The 15,449-nt window shown below is 47.9% G+C and overlaps 10 non-coding genes across 10 annotated transcripts; all 10 read left to right on the forward strand.

The window, feature by feature from the left end:
- Window positions 1-816: 816 nt before the first annotated feature.
- On the forward strand, window positions 817-1,007 carry LOC142720938 (U2 spliceosomal RNA). Its single transcript, XR_012873696.1, has one exon. It is a non-coding gene; the product is annotated as a U2 spliceosomal RNA (small nuclear RNA).
- A 1,282-nt stretch (window positions 1,008-2,289) lies between these two features.
- LOC142720939 (U2 spliceosomal RNA) lies at window positions 2,290-2,480 on the forward strand. The gene has a single exon (XR_012873697.1). It is a non-coding gene; the product is annotated as a U2 spliceosomal RNA (small nuclear RNA).
- Window positions 2,481-3,776: 1,296 nt separating this feature from the next.
- LOC142720940 (U2 spliceosomal RNA) lies at window positions 3,777-3,967 on the forward strand. Its single transcript, XR_012873698.1, has one exon. It is a non-coding gene; the product is annotated as a U2 spliceosomal RNA (small nuclear RNA).
- A 1,284-nt stretch (window positions 3,968-5,251) lies between these two features.
- Window positions 5,252-5,442, forward strand: LOC142720941 (U2 spliceosomal RNA). The gene has a single exon (XR_012873699.1). It is a non-coding gene; the product is annotated as a U2 spliceosomal RNA (small nuclear RNA).
- A 1,300-nt stretch (window positions 5,443-6,742) lies between these two features.
- LOC142720943 (U2 spliceosomal RNA) lies at window positions 6,743-6,933 on the forward strand. Its single transcript, XR_012873700.1, has one exon. It is a non-coding gene; the product is annotated as a U2 spliceosomal RNA (small nuclear RNA).
- A 1,287-nt stretch (window positions 6,934-8,220) lies between these two features.
- On the forward strand, window positions 8,221-8,411 carry LOC142720944 (U2 spliceosomal RNA). Its single transcript, XR_012873701.1, has one exon. It is a non-coding gene; the product is annotated as a U2 spliceosomal RNA (small nuclear RNA).
- Window positions 8,412-9,691: 1,280 nt separating this feature from the next.
- LOC142720946 (U2 spliceosomal RNA) lies at window positions 9,692-9,882 on the forward strand. Its single transcript, XR_012873703.1, has one exon. It is a non-coding gene; the product is annotated as a U2 spliceosomal RNA (small nuclear RNA).
- Window positions 9,883-11,170: 1,288 nt separating this feature from the next.
- On the forward strand, window positions 11,171-11,361 carry LOC142720947 (U2 spliceosomal RNA). Its single transcript, XR_012873705.1, has one exon. It is a non-coding gene; the product is annotated as a U2 spliceosomal RNA (small nuclear RNA).
- Window positions 11,362-12,653: 1,292 nt separating this feature from the next.
- LOC142720948 (U2 spliceosomal RNA) lies at window positions 12,654-12,844 on the forward strand. The gene has a single exon (XR_012873706.1). It is a non-coding gene; the product is annotated as a U2 spliceosomal RNA (small nuclear RNA).
- A 1,268-nt stretch (window positions 12,845-14,112) lies between these two features.
- On the forward strand, window positions 14,113-14,303 carry LOC142721059 (U2 spliceosomal RNA). Its single transcript, XR_012873816.1, has one exon. It is a non-coding gene; the product is annotated as a U2 spliceosomal RNA (small nuclear RNA).
- The last annotated feature ends 1,146 nt before the right edge of the window (window positions 14,304-15,449 follow it).

A 15,449-nucleotide genomic window follows, 5' to 3' on the forward strand; every position in this document is an offset into this window, starting at 1 on the left:
ATGTACTGTCGTCCCTACATTTCAAGAAGAAGTAAGAATTGCAGTTGCAACAAAGCCTTGCTTGCCTACAAAGAGAGCAGCAATTTGGATTTGTTACTATGTTACCTAGAAGAATAACAAACTGTGCAAGGATGGAGGTTGTAGGAGCAAGGAGAAGTTGTCTGTAAAGTTGGTGGATGCCTATTTTCCATTTTGCAGTCCCTTGTCTCCCTCTTGTGGCCTCCTGGAGGCAACTAGCTGTGCAAAAAAAAGACAGCCTGGCGGCCGGCTGTTGCAGTGTTGCCCTCTCAGGCAACACTGAGTGACTGACTGAGCCTCACCGTCTTATATAAAGTTCAGACGGAACTTTGCACGTGTCATAGTGGAGCCCTCAGGATTCCAGAGCCAGCTTTCTGACATCATAATGGGGCCTCAGAGATAAAAGCCTGGGCCCAGGCAGTGTTGGTCAGTGCTGCTCAGCAGGCAGCACTGGACTGGACTGGATTACAGCTGATACAAGGTGTGAAGGAACAAGGGGTGGCTGTGGGCATGCACTTGCTGCCGCTGCCAGTGTTTATCTGCATGGCAGCAGGGCATTTGGGCGTTGCCAGGAAGGCGTTTTTATGTAGATTCCTCCTCTTTCAGCACTGCATTGTGGTGCAAGCAAAAGAAGCAAATCCTGTCTGGCTTCCTCTCCGGCCTTTATTCACCTCCCGTGTAGCTGTGAGTGTGTGAGCCTGCAGGGCCCCATGGAATTGCCTAGAAGTAGGCTGAATCGCTGCAAGGGCTGAACAGCAGTATCGGGCAGGCTCGGGCAACGCGCGGCCCGTTCGGGTTATCGCTTCTCGGCCTTTTGGCTAAGATCAAGTGTAGTATCTGTTCTTATCAGTTTAATATCTGATACGTCCCCTATCTGGGGACCATATATTAAATGGATTTTTAGAACAGGGAGATGGAAATAGAGCTTGCTCTGTCCACTCCACGCATTGACCTGGTATTGCAGTATTTCCAGGACCGGTGCACCCTTTCCTTATGTGTTGACTAAAAGCAGATTCCAAAAGTGTTTTTTGTCTTTGCTATTGTTTCTGTCTTTCTGAAGGGATCTCCCCTTTTAATCCCATTATTTCAACACCTGTTGGACAATGCATGAGTGATAATGAGCTCATTGATTAAATGCAATTAATGAATAGATTGCCACCTCTTGTTGTGTGTCGTCTGTGTTTCTGTGTTTCCGGCATTTCACATTGGAACACCTCATTCACCTTCCTTGTCTTCTCTCCGCCCTCCCTTTTAGGTAAGTTAAAGAGCTGCACCTGAGCCAGCCACTGATTGATTGATTGATTGATTGATTGATTGATTGATTGATTGATTGATGCAGCACAACAGTCAAATAGTGGAGTGGAGTAGGGGAACAGCAAACAGCCAATAAAGCAGCCCGCCCGCTCGCCTGCCCCACAATGGACCTACCTGTGTACACTAGATGGATGTGATGGAATGTACTGTCGTCCCTACATTTCAAGAAGAAGTAAGAATTGCAGTTGCAACAATGCCTTGCTTGCCTACAAAGAGAGCAGCAATTTGGATTTGTTACTATGTTACCTAGAAGAATAACAAACTGTGCAAGGATGGAGGTTGTAGGAGCAAGGAGAAGTTGTCTGTAAAGTTGGTGGATGCCTATTTTCCATTTTGCAGTCCCTTGTCTCCCTCTTGTGGCCTCCTGGAGGCAACTAGCTGTGCAAAAAAAAGACAGCCTGGCGGCCGGCTGTTGCAGTGTTGCCCTCTCAGGCAACACTGAGTGACTGACTGAGCCTCACCGTCTTATATAAAGTTCAGACGGAACTTTGCACGTGTCATAGTGGAGCCCTCAGGATTCCAGAGCCAGCTTTCTGACATCATAATGGGGCCTCAGAGATAAAAGCCTGGGCCCAGGCAGTGTTGGTCAGTGCTGCTCAGCAGGCAGCACTGGACTGGACTGGATTACAGCTGATACAAGGTGTGAAGGAACAAGGGGTGGCTGTGGGCATGCACTTGCTGCCGCTGCCAGTGTTTATCTGCATGGCAGCAGGGCATTTGGGCGTTGCCAGGAAGGCGTTTTTATGTAGATTCCTCCTCTTTCAGCACTGCATTGTGGTGCAAGCAAAAGAAGCAAATCCTGTCTGGCTTCCTCTCCGGCCTTTATTCACCTCCCGTGTAGCTGTGAGTGTGTGAGCCTGCAGGGCCCCATGGAATTGCCTAGAAGTAGGCTGAATCGCTGCAAGGGCTGAACAGCAGTATCGGGCAGGCTCGGGCAACGCGCGGCCCGTTCGGGTTATCGCTTCTCGGCCTTTTGGCTAAGATCAAGTGTAGTATCTGTTCTTATCAGTTTAATATCTGATACGTCCCCTATCTGGGGACCATATATTAAATGGATTTTTAGAACAGGGAGATGGAAATAGAGCTTGCTCTGTCCACTCCACGCATTGACCTGGTATTGCAGTATTTCCAGGACCGGTGCACCCTTTCCTTATGTGTTGACTAAAAGCAGATTCCAAAAGTGTTTTTTGTCTTTGCTATTGTTTCTGTCTTTCTGAAGGGATCTCCCCTTTTAATCCCATTATTTCAACACCTGTTGGACAATGCATGAGTGATAATGAGCTCATTGATTAAATGCAATTAATGAATAGATTGCCACCTCTTGTTGTGTGTCGTCTGTGTTTCTGTGTTTCCGGCATTTCACATTGGAACACCTCATTCACCTTCCTTGTCTTCTCTCCGCCCTCCCTTTTAGGTAAGTTAAAGAGCTGCACCTGAGCCAGCCACTGATTGATTGATTGATTGATTGATTGATTGATTGATTGATTGATTGATTGATTGATTGATGCAGCACAACAGTCAAATAGTGGAGTGGAGTAGGGGAACAGCAAACAGCCAATAAAGCAGCCCGCCCGCTCGCCTGCCCGCCACAATGGACCTACCTGTGTACACTAGATGGATGTGATGGAATGTACTGTCGTCCCTACATTTCAAGAAGAAGTAAGAATTGCAGTTGCAACAAAGCCTTGCTTGCCTACAAAGAGAGCAGCAATTTGGATTTGTTACTATGTTACCTAGAAGAATAACAAACTGTGCAAGGATGGAGGTTGTAGGAGCAAGGAGAAGTTGTCTGTAAAGTTGGTGGATGCCTATTTTCCATTTTGCAGTCCCTTGTCTCCCTCTTGTGGCCTCCTGGAGGCAACTAGCTGTGCAAAAAAAAGACAGCCTGGCGGCCGGCTGTTGCAGTGTTGCCCTCTCAGGCAACACTGAGTGACTGACTGAGCCTCACCGTCTTATATAAAGTTCAGACGGAACTTTGCACGTGTCATAGTGGAGCCCTCAGGATTCCAGAGCCAGCTTTCTGACATCATAATGGGGCCTCAGAGATAAAAGCCTGGGCCCAGGCAGTGTTGGTCAGTGCTGCTCAGCAGGCAGCACTGGACTGGACTGGATTACAGCTGATACAAGGTGTGAAGGAACAAGGGGTGGCTGTGGGCATGCACTTGCTGCCGCTGCCAGTGTTTATCTGCATGGCAGCAGGGCATTTGGGCGTTGCCAGGAAGGCGTTTTTATGTAGATTCCACCTCTTTCAGCACTGCATTGTGGTGCAAGCAAAAGAAGCAAATCCTGTCTGGCTTCCTCTCCGGCCTTTATTCACCTCCCGTGTAGCTGTGAGTGTGTGAGCCTGCAGGGCCCCATGGAATTGCCTAGAAGTAGGCTGAATCGCTGCAAGGGCTGAACAGCAGTATCGGGCAGGCTCGGGCAACGCGCGGCCCGTTCGGGTTATCGCTTCTCGGCCTTTTGGCTAAGATCAAGTGTAGTATCTGTTCTTATCAGTTTAATATCTGATACGTCCCCTATCTGGGGACCATATATTAAATGGATTTTTAGAACAGGGAGATGGAAATAGAGCTTGCTCTGTCCACTCCACGCATTGACCTGGTATTGCAGTATTTCCAGGACCGGTGCACCCTTTCCTTATGTGTTGACTAAAAGCAGATTCCAAAAGTATTTTTTGTCTTTGCTATTGTTTCTGTCTTTCTGAAGGGATCTCCCCTTTTAATCCCATTATTTCAACACCTGTTGGACAATGCATGAGTGATAATGAGCTCATTGATTAAATGCAATTAATGAATAGATTGCCACCTCTTGTTGTGTGTCGTCTGTGTTTCTGTGTTTCCGGCATTTCACATTGGAACACCTCATTCACCTTCCTTGTCTTCTCTCCGCCCTCCCTTTTAGGTAAGTTAAAGAGCTGCACCTGAGCCAGCCACTGATTGATTGATTGATTGATTGATTGATTGATTGATTGATTGATTGATGCAGCACAACAGTCAAATAGTGGAGTGGAGTAGGGGAACAGCAAACAGCCAATAAAGCAGCCCGCCCGCTCGCCTGCCCGCCACAATGGACCTACCTGTGTACACTAGATGGATGTGATGGAATGTACTGCCGTCCCTACATTTCAAGAAGAAGTAAGAATTGCAGTTGCAACAAAGCCTTGCTTGCCTACAAAGAGAGCAGCAATTTGGATTTGTTACTATGTTACCTAGAAGAATAACAAACTGTGCAAGGATGGAGGTTGTAGGAGCAAGGAGAAGTTGTCTGTAAAGTTGGTGGATGCCTATTTTCCATTTTGCAGTCCCTTGTCTCCCTCTTGTGGCCTCCTGGAGGCAACTAGCTGTGCAAAAAAAAGACAGCCTGGTGGCCGGCTGTTGCAGTGTTGCCCTCTCAGGCAACACTGAGTGACTGACTGAGCCTCACCGTCTTATATAAAGTTCAGACGGAACTTTGCACGTGTCATAGTGGAGCCCTCAGGATTCCAGAGCCAGCTTTCTGACATCATAATGGGGCCTCAGAGATAAAAGCCTGGGCCCAGGCAGTGTTGGTCAGTGCTGCTCAGCAGGCAGCACTGGACTGGACTGGATTACAGCTGATACAAGGTGTGAAGGAACAAGGGGTGGCTGTGGGCATGCACTTGCTGCCGCTGCCAGTGTTTATCTGCATGGCAGCAGGGCATTTGGGCGTTGCCAGGAAGGCGTTTTTATGTAGATTCCTCCTCTTTCAGCACTGCATTGTGGTGCAAGCAAAAGAAGCAAATCCTGTCTGGCTTCCTCTCCGGCCTTTATTCACCTCCCGTGTAGCTGTGAGTGTGTGAGCCTGCAGGGCCCCATGGAATTGCCTAGAAGTAGGCTGAATCGCTGCAAGGGCTGAACAGCAGTATCGGGCAGGCTCGGGCAACGCGCGGCCCGTTCGGGTTATCGCTTCTCGGCCTTTTGGCTAAGATCAAGTGTAGTATCTGTTCTTATCAGTTTAATATCTGATACGTCCCCTATCTGGGGACCATATATTAAATGGATTTTTAGAACAGGGAGATGGAAATAGAGCTTGCTCTGTCCACTCCACGCATTGACCTGGTATTGCAGTATTTCCAGGACCGGTGCACCCTTTCCTTATGTGTTGACTAAAAGCAGATTCCAAAAGTGTTTTTTGTCTTTGCTATTGTTTCTGTCTTTCTGAAGGGATCTCCCCTTTTAATCCCATTATTTCAACACCTGTTGGACAATGCATGAGTGATAATGAGCACATTGATTAAATGCAATTAATGAATAGATTGCCACCTCTTGTTGTGTGTCGTCTGTGTTTCTGTGTTTCCGGCATTTCACATTGGAACACCTCATTCACCTTCCTTGTCTTCTCTCCGCCCTCCCTTTTAGGTAAGTTAAAGAGCTGCACCTGAGCCAGCCACTGATTGATTGATTGATTGATTGATTGATTGATTGATTGATTGATTGATTGATTGATTGATTGATGCAGCACAACAGTCAAATAGTGGAGTGGAGTAGGGGAACAGCAAACAGCCAATAAAGCAGCCCGCCCGCTCGCCTGCCCGCCACAATGGACCTACCTGTGTACACTAGATGGATGTGATGGAATGTACTGTCGTCCCTACATTTCAAGAAGAAGTAAGAATTGCAGTTGCAACAAAGCCTTGCTTGCCTACAAAGAGAGCAGCAATTTGGATTTGTTACTATGTTACCTAGAAGAATAACAAACTGTGCAAGGATGGAGGTTGTAGGAGCAAGGAGAAGTTGTCTGTAAAGTTGGTGGATGCCTATTTTCCATTTTGCAGTCCCTTGTCTCCCTCTTGTGGCCTCCTGGAGGCAACTAGCTGTGCAAAAAAAAGACAGCCTGGCGGCCGGCTGTTGCAGTGTTGCCCTCTCAGGCAACACTGAGTGACTGACTGAGCCTCACCGTCTTATATAAAGTTCAGACGGAACTTTGCACGTGTCATAGTGGAGCCCTCAGGATTCCAGAGCCAGCTTTCTGACATCATAATGGGGCCTCAGAGATAAAAGCCTGGGCCCAGGCAGTGTTGGTCAGTGCTGCTCAGCAGGCAGCACTGGACTGGACTGGATTACAGCTGATACAAGGTGTGAAGGAACAAGGGGTGGCTGTGGGCATGCACTTGCTGCCGCTGCCAGTGTTTATCTGCATGGCAGCAGGGCATTTGGGCGTTGCCAGGAAGGCGTTTTTATGTAGATTCCTCCTCTTTCAGCACTGCATTGTGGTGCAAGCAAAAGAAGCAAATCCTGTCTGGCTTCCTCTCCGGCCTTTATTCACCTCCCGTGTAGCTGTGAGTGTGTGAGCCTGCAGGGCCCCATGGAATTGCCTAGAAGTAGGCTGAATCGCTGCAAGGGCTGAACAGCAGTATCGGGCAGGCTCGGGCAACGCGCGGCCCGTTCGGGTTATCGCTTCTCGGCCTTTTGGCTAAGATCAAGTGTAGTATCTGTTCTTATCAGTTTAATATCTGATACGTCCCCTATCTGGGGACCATATATTAAATGGATTTTTAGAACAGGGAGATGGAAATAGAGCTTGCTCTGTCCACTCCACGCATTGACCTGGTATTGCAGTATTTCCAGGACCGGTGCACCCTTTCCTTATGTGTTGACTAAAAGCAGATTCCAAAAGTGTTTTTTGTCTTTGCTATTGTTTCTGTCTTTCTGAAGGGATCTCCCCTTTTAATCCCATTATTTCAACACCTGTTGGACAATGCATGAGTGATAATGAGCTCATTGATTAAATGCAATTAATGAATAGATTGCCACCTCTTGTTGTGTGTCGTCTGTGTTTCTGTGTTTCCGGCATTTCACATTGGAACACCTCATTCACCTTCCTTGTCTTCTCTCCGCCCTCCCTTTTAGGTAAGTTAAAGAGCTGCACCTGAGCCAGCCACTGATTGATTGATTGATTGATTGATTGATTGATTGATTGATTGATTGATTGATGCAGCACAACAGTCAAATAGTGGAGTGGAGTAGGGGAACAGCAAACAGCCAATAAAGCAGCCCGCCCGCTCGCCTGCCCGCCACAATGGACCTACCTGTGTACACTAGATGGATGTGATGGAATGTACTGCCGTCCCTACATTTCAAGAAGAAGTAAGAATTGCAGTTGCAACAAAGCCTTGCTTGCCTACAAAGAGAGCAGCAATTTGGATTTGTTACTATGTTACCTAGAAGAATAACAAACTGTGCAAGGATGGAGGTTGTAGGAGCAAGGAGAAGTTGTCTGTAAAGTTGGTGGATGCCTATTTTCCATTTTGCAGTCCCTTGTCTCCCTCTTGTGGCCTCCTGGAGGCAACTAGCTGTGCAAAAAAAAGACAGCCTGGCGGCCGGCTGTTGCAGTGTTGCCCTCTCAGGCAACACTGAGTGACTGACTGAGCCTCACCGTCTTATATAAAGTTCAGACGGAACTTTGCACGTGTCATAGTGGAGCCCTGAGGAGCCAGAGCCAGCTTTCTGACATCATAATGGGGCCTTAGAGATAAAAGCCTGGGCCCAGGCAGTGTTGGTCAGTGCTGCTCAGCAGGCAGCACTGGACTGGACTGGATTACAGCTGATACAAGGTGTGAAGGAACAAGGGGTGGCTGTGGGCATGCACTTGCTGCCGCTGCCAGTGTTTATCTGCATGGCAGCAGGGCATTTGGGCGTTGCCAGGAAGGCGTTTTTATGTAGATTCCTCCTCTTTCAGCACTGCATTGTGGTGCAAGCAAAAGAAGCAAATCCTGTCTGGCTTCCTCTCCGGCCTTTATTCACCTCCCGTGTAGCTGTGAGTGTGTGAGCCTGCAGGGCCCCATGGAATTGCCTAGAAGTAGGCTGAATCGCTGCAAGGGCTGAACAGCAGTATCGGGCAGGCTCGGGCAACGCGCGGCCCGTTCGGGTTATCGCTTCTCGGCCTTTTGGCTAAGATCAAGTGTAGTATCTGTTCTTATCAGTTTAATATCTGATACGTCCCCTATCTGGGGACCATATATTAAATGGATTTTTAGAACAGGGAGATGGAAATAGAGCTTGCTCTGTCCACTCCACGCATTGACCTGGTATTGCAGTATTTCCAGGACCGGTGCACCCTTTCCTTATGTGTTGACTAAAAGCAGATTCCAAAAGTGTTTTTTGTCTTTGCTATTGTTTCTGTCTTTCTGAAGGGATCTCCCCTTTTAATCCCATTATTTCAACACCTGTTGGACAATGCATGAGTGATAATGAGCTCATTGATTAAATGCAATTAATGAATAGATTGCCACCTCTTGTTGTGTGTCGTCTGTGTTTCTGTGTTTCCGGCATTTCACATTGGAACACCTCATTCACCTTCCTTGTCTTCTCTCCGCCCTCCCTTTTAGGTAAGTTAAAGAGCTGCACCTGAGCCAGCCACTGATTGATTGATTGATTGATTGATTGATTGATTGATTGATTGATGCAGCACAACAGTCAAATAGTGGAGTGGAGTAGGGGAACAGCAAACAGCCAATAAAGCAGCCCGCCCGCTCGCCTGCCCGCCACAATGGACCTACCTGTGTACACTAGATGGATGTGATGGAATGTACTGTCGTCCCTACATTTCAAGAAGAAGTAAGAATTGCAGTTGCAACAAAGCCTTGCTTGCCTACAAAGAGAGCAGCAATTTGGATTTGTTACTATGTTACCTAGAAGAATAACAAACTGTGCAAGGATGGAGGTTGTAGGAGCAAGGAGAAGTTGTCTGTAAAGTTGGTGGATGCCTATTTTCCATTTTGCAGTCCCTTGTCTCCCTCTTGTGGCCTCCTGGAGGCAACTAGCTGTGCAAAAAAAAGACAGCCTGGCGGCCGGCTGTTGCAGTGTTGCCCTCTCAGGCAACACTGAGTGACTGACTGAGCCTCACCGTCTTATATAAAGTTCAGACGGAACTTTGCACGTGTCATAGTGGAGCCCTCAGGATTCCAGAGCCAGCTTTCTGACATCATAATGGGGCCTCAGAGATAAAAGCCTGGGCCCAGGCAGTGTTGGTCAGTGCTGCTCAGCAGGCAGCACTGGACTGGACTGGATTACAGCTGATACAAGGTGTGAAGGAACAAGGGGTGGCTGTGGGCATGCACTTGCTGCCGCTGCCAGTGTTTATCTGCATGGCAGCAGGGCATTTGGGCGTTGCCAGGAAGGCGTTTTTATGTAGATTCCTCCTCTTTCAGCACTGCATTGTGGTGCAAGCAAAAGAAGCAAATCCTGTCTGGCTTCCTCTCCGGCCTTTATTCACCTCCCGTGTAGCTGTGAGTGTGTGAGCCTGCAGGGCCCCATGGAATTGCCTAGAAGTAGGCTGAATCGCTGCAAGGGCTGAACAGCAGTATCGGGCAGGCTCGGGCAACGCGCGGCCCGTTCGGGTTATCGCTTCTCGGCCTTTTGGCTAAGATCAAGTGTAGTATCTGTTCTTATCAGTTTAATATCTGATACGTCCCCTATCTGGGGACCATATATTAAATGGATTTTTAGAACAGGGAGATGGAAATAGAGCTTGCTCTGTCCACTCCACGCATTGACCTGGTATTGCAGTATTTCCAGGACCGGTGCACCCTTTCCTTATGTGTTGACTAAAAGCAGATTCCAAAAGTGTTTTTTGTCTTTGCTATTGTTTCTGTCTTTCTGAAGGGATCTCCCCTTTTAATCCCATTATTTCAACACCTGTTGGACAATGCATGAGTGATAATGAGCTCATTGATTAAATGCAATTAATGAATAGATTGCCACCTCTTGTTGTGTGTCGTCTGTGTTTCTGTGTTTCCGGCATTTCACATTGGAACACCTCATTCACCTTCCTTGTCTTCTCTCCGCCCTCCCTTTTAGGTAAGTTAAAGAGCTGCACCTGAGCCAGCCACTGATTGATTGATTGATTGATTGATTGATTGATTGATTGATTGATTGATTGATGCAGCACAACAGTCAAATAGTGGAGTGGAGTAGGGGAACAGCAAACAGCCAATAAAGCAGCCCGCCCGCTCGCCTGCCCGCCACAATGGACCTACCTGTGTACACTAGATGGATGTGATGGAATGTACTGTCGTCCCTACATTTCAAGAAGAAGTAAGAATTGCAGTTGCAACAAAGCCTTGCTTGCCTACAAAGAGAGCAGCAATTTGGATTTGTTACTATGTTACCTAGAAGAATAACAAACTGTGCAAGGATGGAGGTTGTAGGAGCAAGGAGAAGTTGTCTGTAAAGTTGGTGGATGCCTATTTTCCATTTTGCAGTCCCTTGTCTCCCTCTTGTGGCCTCCTGGAGGCAACTAGCTGTGCAAAAAAAAGACAGCCTGGCGGCCGGCTGTTGCAGTGTTGCCCTCTCAGGCAACACTAAGTGACTGACTGAGCCTCACCGTCTTATATAAAGTTCAGACGGAACTTTGCACGTGTCATAGTGGAGCCCTCAGGATTCCAGAGCCAGCTTTCTGACATCATAATGGGGCCTCAGAGATAAAAGCCTGGGCCCAGGCAGTGTTGGTCAGTGCTGCTCAGCAGGCAGCACTGGACTGGACTGGATTACAGCTGATACAAGGTGTGAAGGAACAAGGGGTGGCTGTGGGCATGCACTTGCTGCCGCTGCCAGTGTTTATCTGCATGGCAGCAGGGCATTTGGGCGTTGCCAGGAAGGCGTTTTTATGTAGATTCCTCCTCTTTCAGCACTGCATTGTGGTGCAAGCAAAAGAAGCAAATCCTGTCTGGCTTCCTCTCCGGCCTTTATTCACCTCCCGTGTAGCTGTGAGTGTGTGAGCCTGCAGGGCCCCATGGAATTGCCTAGAAGTAGGCTGAATCGCTGCAAGGGCTGAACAGCAGTATCGGGCAGGCTCGGGCAACGCGCGGCCCGTTCGGGTTATCGCTTCTCGGCCTTTTGGCTAAGATCAAGTGTAGTATCTGTTCTTATCAGTTTAATATCTGATACGTCCCCTATCTGGGGACCATATATTAAATGGATTTTTAGAACAGGGAGATGGAAATAGAGCTTGCTCTGTCCACTCCACGCATTGACCTGGTATTGCAGTATTTCCAGGACCGGTGCACCCTTTCCTTATGTGTTGACTAAAAGCAGATTCCAAAAGTGTTTTTTGTCTTTGCTATTGTTTCTGTCTTTCTGAAGGGATCTCCCCTTTTAATCCCATTATTTCAACACCTGTTGGACAATGCATGAGTGATAATGAGCTCATTGATTAAATGCAATTAATGAATAGATTGCCACCTCTTGTTGTGTGTCGTCTGTGTTTCTGTGTTTCCGGCATTTCACATTGGAACACCTCATTCACCTTCCTTGTCTTCTCTCCGCCCTCCCTTTTAGGTAAGTTAAAGAGCTGCACCTGAGCCAGCCACTGATTGATTGATTGATTGATTGATTGATTGATTGATTGATTGATTGATTGATTGATGCAGCACAACAGTCAAATAGTGGAGTGGAGTAGGGGAACAGCAAACAGCCAATAAAGCAGCCCGCCCGCTCGCCTGCCCGCCACAATGGACCTACCTGTGTACACTAGATGGATGTGATGGAATGTACTGTCGTCCCTACATTTCAAGAAGAAGTAAGAATTGCAGTTGCAACAAAGCCTTGCTTGCCTACAAAGAGAGCAGCAATTTGGATTTGTTACTATGTTACCTAGAAGAATAACAAACTGTGCAAGGATGGAGGTTGTAGGAGCAAGGAGAAGTTGTCTGTAAAGTTGGTGGATGCCTATTTTCCATTTTGCAGTCCCTTGTCTCCCTCTTGTGGCCTCCTGGAGGCAACTAGCTGTGCAAAAAAAAGACAGCCTGGCGGCCGGCTGTTGCAGTGTTGCCCTCTCAGGCAACACTGAGTGACTGACTGAGCCTCACCGTCTTATATAAAGTTCAGACGGAACTTTGCACGTGTCATAGTGGAGCCCTCAGGATTCCAGAGCCAGCTTTCTGACATCATAATGGGGCCTCAGAGATAAAAGCCTGGGCCCAGGCAGTGTTGGTCAGTGCTGCTCAGCAGGCAGCACTGGACTGGACTGGATTACAGCTGATACAAGGTGTGAAGGAACAAGGGGTGGCTGTGGGCATGCACTTGCTGCCGCTGCCAGTGTTTATCTGCATGGCAGCAGGGCATTTGGGCGTTGCCAGGAAGGCGTTTTTATGTAGATTCCTCCTCTTTCAGCACTGCATTGTGGTGCAAGCAAAAGAAGCAAATCCTGTCTGGCTTCCTCTCCGGCCTTTATTCACCTCCCGTGTAGCTGTGAGTGTGTGAGCCTGCAGGGCCCCATGGAATTGCCTAGAAGTAGGCTGAATCGCTGCAAGGGCTGAACAGCAGTATCGGGCAGGCTCGGGCAACGCGCGGCCCGTTCGGGTTATCGCTTCTCGGCCTTTTGGCTAAGATCAAGTGTAGTATCTGTTCTTATCAGTTTAATATCTGATACGTCCCCTATCTGGGGACCATATATTAAATGGATTTTTAGAACAGGGAGATGGAAATAGAGCTTGCTCTGTCCACTCCACGCATTGACCTGGTATTGCAGTATTTCCAGGACCGGTGCACCCTTTCCTTATGTGTTGACTAAAAGCAGATTCCAAAAGTGTTTTTTGTCTTTGCTATTGTTTCTGTCTTTCTGAAGGGATCTCCCCTTTTAATCCCATTATTTCAACACCTGTTGGACAATGCATGAGTGATAATGAGCTCATTGATTAAATGCAATTAATGAATAGATTGCCACCTCTTGTTGTGTGTCGTCTGTGTTTCTGTGTTTCCGGCATTTCACATTGGAACACCTCATTCACCTTCCTTGTCTTCTCTCCGCCCTCCCTTTTAGGTAAGTTAAAGAGCTGCACCTGAGCCAGCCACTGATTGATTGATTGATTGATTGATTGATTGATGCAGCACAACAGTCAAATAGTGGAGTGGAGTAGGGGAACAGCAAACAGCCAATAAAGCAGCCCGCCCGCTCGCCTGCCCGCCACAATAGACCTACCTGTGTACACTAGATGGATGTGATGGAATGTACTGTCATCCCTACATTTCAAGAAGAAGTAAGAATTGCAGTTGCAACAAAGCCTTGCTTGCCTACAAAGAGAGCAGCAATTTGGATTTGTTACTATGTTACCTAGAAGAATAACAAACTGTGCAAGGATGGAGGTTGTAGGAGCAAGGAGAAGTTGTCTGTAAAGTTGGTGGATGCCTATTTTCCATTTTGCAGTCCCTTGTCTCCCTCTTGTGGCCTCCTGGAGGCAACTAGCTGTGCAAAAAAAAGACAGCCTGGCGGCCGGCTGTTGCAGTGTTGCCCTCTCAGGCAACACTGAGTGACTGACTGAGCCTCACCGTCTTATATAAAGTTCAGACGGAACTTTGCACGTGTCATAGTGGAGCCCTCAGGATTCCAGAGCCAGCTTTCTGACATCATAATGGGGCCTCAGAGATAAAAGCCTGGGCCCAGGCAGTGTTGGTCAGTGCTGCTCAGCAGGCAGCACTGGACTGGACTGGATTACAGCTGATACAAGGTGTGAAGGAACAAGGGGTGGCTGTGGGCATGCACTTGCTGCCGCTGCCAGTGTTTATCTGCATGGCAGCAGGGCATTTGGGCGTTGCCAGGAAGGCGTTTTTATGTAGATTCCTCCTCTTTCAGCACTGCATTGTGGTGCAAGCAAAAGAAGCAAATCCTGTCTGGCTTCCTCTCCGGCCTTTATTCACCTCCCGTGTAGCTGTGAGTGTGTGAGCCTGCAGGGCCCCATGGAATTGCCTAGAAGTAGGCTGAATCGCTGCAAGGGCTGAACAGCAGTATCGGGCAGGCTCGGGCAACGCGCGGCCCGTTCGGGTTATCGCTTCTCGGCCTTTTGGCTAAGATCAAGTGTAGTATCTGTTCTTATCAGTTTAATATCTGATACGTCCCCTATCTGGGGACCATATATTAAATGGATTTTTAGAACAGGGAGATGGAAATAGAGCTTGCTCTGTCCACTCCACGCATTGACCTGGTATTGCAGTATTTCCAGGACCGGAGCACCCTTTCCTTATGTGTTGACTAAAAGCAGATTCCAAAAGTGTTTTTTGTCTTTGCTATTGTTTCTGTCTTTCTGAAGGGATCTCCCCTTTTAATCCCATTATTTCAACACCTGTTGGACAATGCATGAGTGATAATGAGCTCATTGATTAAATGCAATTAATGAATAGATTGCCACCTCTTGTTGTGTGTCGTCTGTGTTTCTGTGTTTCCGGCATTTCACATTGGAACACCTCATTCACCTTCCTTGTCTTCTCTCCGCCCTCCCTTTTAGGTAAGTTAAAGAGCTGCACCTGAGCCAGCCACTGATTGATTGATTGATTGATTGATTGATTGATTGATTGATTGATTGATTGATTGATTGATGCAGCACAACAGTCAAATAGTGGAGTGGAGTAGGGGAACAGCAAACAGCCAATAAAGCAGCCCGCCCGCTCGCCTGCCCGCCACAATGGACCTACCTGTGTACACTAGATGGATGTGATGGAATGTACTGTCGTCCCTACATTTCAAGAAGAAGTAAGAATTGCAGTTGCAACAAAGCCTTGCTTGCCTACAAAGAGAGCAGCAATTTGGATTTGTTACTATGTTACCTAGAAGAATAACAAACTGTGCAAGGATGGAGGTTGTAGGAGCAAGGAGAAGTTGTCTGTAAAGTTGGTGGATGCCTATTTTCCATTTTGCAGTCCCTTGTCTCCCTCTTGTGGCCTCCTGGAGGCAACTAGCTGTGCAAAAAAAAGACAGCCTGGCGGCCGGCTGTTGCAGTGTTGCCCTCTCAGGCAACACTGAGTGACTGACTGAGCCTCACCGTCTTATATAAAGTTCAGACGGAACTTTGCACGTGTCATAGTGGAGCCCTCAGGATTCCAGAGCCAGCTTTCTGACATCATAATGGGGCCTCAGAGATAAAAGCCTGGGCCCAGGCAGTGTTGGTCAGTGCTGCTCAGCAGGCAGCACTGGACTGGACTGGATTACAGCTGATACAAGGTGTGAAGGAACAAGGGGTGGCTGTGGGCATGCACTTGCTGCCGCTGCCAGTGTTTATCTGCATGGCAGCAGGGCATTTGGGCGTTGCCAGGAAGGCGTTTTTATGTAGATTCCTCCTCTTTCAGCACTGCATTGTGGTGCAAGCAAAAGAAGCAAATCCTGTCTGG

This window comes from Rhinoderma darwinii, unplaced genomic scaffold, assembly GCF_050947455.1.
Source record: "Rhinoderma darwinii isolate aRhiDar2 unplaced genomic scaffold, aRhiDar2.hap1 Scaffold_513, whole genome shotgun sequence".
NCBI lineage: Eukaryota > Metazoa > Chordata > Amphibia > Anura > Rhinodermatidae > Rhinoderma > Rhinoderma darwinii.